We start from the raw sequence: 3,080 nt of genomic DNA on the forward strand, positions 1-3,080 counted from the left end.
TCCTTGCTGAAATGCAGGCGCTTATAAGCTCTGTGGCCTGTATATGCCCCCGGGTGAAAGAGGAACGGGAGTCCCTGGGTTTACTGAATTCCCCCGTCAAAAGACTAACACCATGGGTGACTGAGGAGTCACTGGTTTGACTGATTATATTGAACTTCCTTTGATTTAGGCAATAATAGGAGCTCAGGGAAGAAATTAAATAGTTACAGAAAAATAAAAATGCAGTTTTACATGTGTGAGTTTATGACTTTAAAAATCTGCTCCCCTGTAAGTAATGACACCAAAAAAATCAGAGTGCTTCCTACCTGCCCCCACATTTCCCCAGTTTCCCATCGATTGCTCATAGCTCTTCCCACGCAGGTTGGATTGCCAGGTTCTCCCCAGCAGCCTTCTCAGATTTAGAGGGCAGGTGCTCCAGGGGCTTGGAAGACGCAGTTATTATTGTAATAACTGTTTAGTTAAATAAAAGCTCTATGAATTTGTATATTGAAAACTTTCAGATGGTTCCTATCTATTTTAGTTTTGCTCCTTTTGCAGTAAAAGCTTTCTGTTTAATTATTTATTTGACTGTTATTCCTGGCAAATCTTGGGTATAAATAAATGTGTACAAAACATTGTCCACAAAGCACCAAGGTTTTTTCCTTAGTGGCAGAGCTGTTATACATGAGACTGCTATCTCTGTAAGTAGTGTCTAATCATAAATAAAACTATTCATGTAAATTAAGCTTAAATGGTAGCTCTGTCATAATTTTGGAAGGCCTGGGAGAAAAGACTACAGTTGAGATAAAACTTTCAATGTCCTATTGCAATTGGATGAATTATGCTATTTGCTAGTTATACCTGTATTAGCTTCCCATCACTGTAACGAATATCTGGGATGCCCACCTTATAGGTTCATCTATGCTCATGGTTTTAGAACTTCAGCCCATGCGTGGTTGATTCTCTTGCTTTTGGTCTCATGGTAGAGCAGAGCATTTCACCTCATGACTGGGAAGTGAAAAAGCAAAAGACATTTTCATTAAATTAATCAATATAATGAGATAGCCCATGTGATGGTTAATGTTTTCTTTTCAGCACAGGGGACTGAAGCCAGGCCTTGAAAGGCAAGTGCTCTACCACAGAGCTACGCCCCACCCTCTCAGCTTAGCTCTTGGCTAAGAGTTACAAGCTTGCCAACCTGCCTTACTATGGATTTTGGACTTGTCAGCTCCCATAATTTTATATGTAATTTGTATATACCCATAACTTATTCATTTCTTATTCCATAACTTACTCATTGGAGACTGGAGAACCCTGTTGATACAGTAGAAGAATATATAGTTCTATTAAAAGCCAATATTATTTTCAAAGTGTTTATGTGTCTTAGAAGACTTCATTTGAAGAGAAGAAAAATAGTTGATAGACGTATTTTACATGCAGTTTGGTCACTTCCCAAGTGGACTTCTATCCCACACACAGATAATTAAATCTGGGGATACTGGAAATGATTTGGGTTTCTACTTTCCAGAGCTACTCCTTAGGACTTGAAAAGAACAATCATATGAAAGTGTCCCAGCCTGGGATGGCAAAGAAACTCCTTGGATGTGATGGCTTTGGGTTTCAGGTACTTGGAATGCTCTGTTGAGAAGGGCTACTGCTCTGAGTTTGGGCTCAGGAGGAAACAGTGCCAAGATTAATCGCCCACGTCCTCCACAGGACAGCGAGGGGACAGTATGATGTATGAGCCTGGCACCGGTAGTGTCTGGAAGCCACTTATTAATGTATCTGTTGATTTGTTTACCTTCTTCCATGCCACCTTTAGAAGACTAGTGCCACAAAGGCATGGCCCTTGTCCATTTTCCTTATGGATCCATCTTTAGAAATGAGAACAGAGAATAGGCTCATAAAATACTAAAAATATTTACAATAAAAATTCAAAAATCTTTGTCAAATATAATTTCTGCTTGATCTAGTTTATGCTGATTTTAATATTATTGAAATAAGAGGCAATACCTTGAAAGCTGGTATCTTCGGGACCAGCTAAATAAATCTTAATAAATGTTGATTAAATGAGCTGAATTTTATAAGATCCCAATACCTTTTGAGGCACTCAGTCAACAATAATTGAATCTGAAACCTGCAGAATTCCCAACATTCTCTTCGTTTGGGCAGCATCAATCATGAAGCACCCACTGCAGGCCCTTCAGTCAATGCTGGGGACACGCATGTGAATAGTGTACTGACCATGGCTTCCACAAGCTCAAGTTCTTATTTACGAGGGTCAGGGAGGGAAGTGAATGCTGCAATCCAATGTGATAAGTGAGTGAATAAGGTTACATTTGCAGAGACAAAAGAAGGAATAATCCACTTTACTAAAGTTATGGAGAGTGAAGTTTTAAGGAAGATTCCATAGGTGAACAGACACTGGAGGAATGAAGAGGGCATTGTGATGAGGGAAGTATTATCTAGGAAAACAAAAAGATCCAGCACTCGCTGCTGGGAGCATGCAGTTCTGGTGAGTGGGGGATACCTGGTCAGAGGAGGGAGGAGATCCCTGGGTGGGATGAAGGAGGCCTGGGTCTTCGCTGTTCAATATGGCCGACCACTGCTGGCCTCGTGCGGCTGGTGAGCTCTTAAAGGGAGGATTGTTTCTGTTGGAATGTTCTGTAAGTGTGAAGTACATAGTGGATTTTGAAGAGTTACTGGGTGAAAACGTAAACTAGCGCATTGATAAGATTTTTTTTTTCATATTTTATTTAGATGGACAAGGAAGTCTTCCCAGGCTAGTGCGTGGGGCTTGGCTCTGCTGTGAAATGGCCTGGGTTGTTCCCAGCAGTGGATAGACTTCCAGGAAATTCTTTCCAGCATTAGAGTGGCAGGGATGGAGGGAATAGGGTTCTGGGAGCCTCAGCCTTGTTTATATTGATGATCTATGGCTGCGGTGGTGAGGCTTTTAGAGCTTTCAGCTGTATCATCAGACCTATTATGGGATGGAAAGAGGAGGAGAGAAGAATACAGGTAAAATCTGTGTTGGGAGATGTCAACTCTTCAGGCCAATCTACTGTCAGTAATCATGATGATGGTTTTTTTTTTTTTTTTTT

Source organism: Octodon degus, unplaced genomic scaffold (genome assembly GCF_000260255.1).
Source record: "Octodon degus isolate 3935 unplaced genomic scaffold, OctDeg1.0 scaffold00075, whole genome shotgun sequence".
NCBI classification, from domain to species: Eukaryota; Metazoa; Chordata; class Mammalia; order Rodentia; family Octodontidae; genus Octodon; species Octodon degus.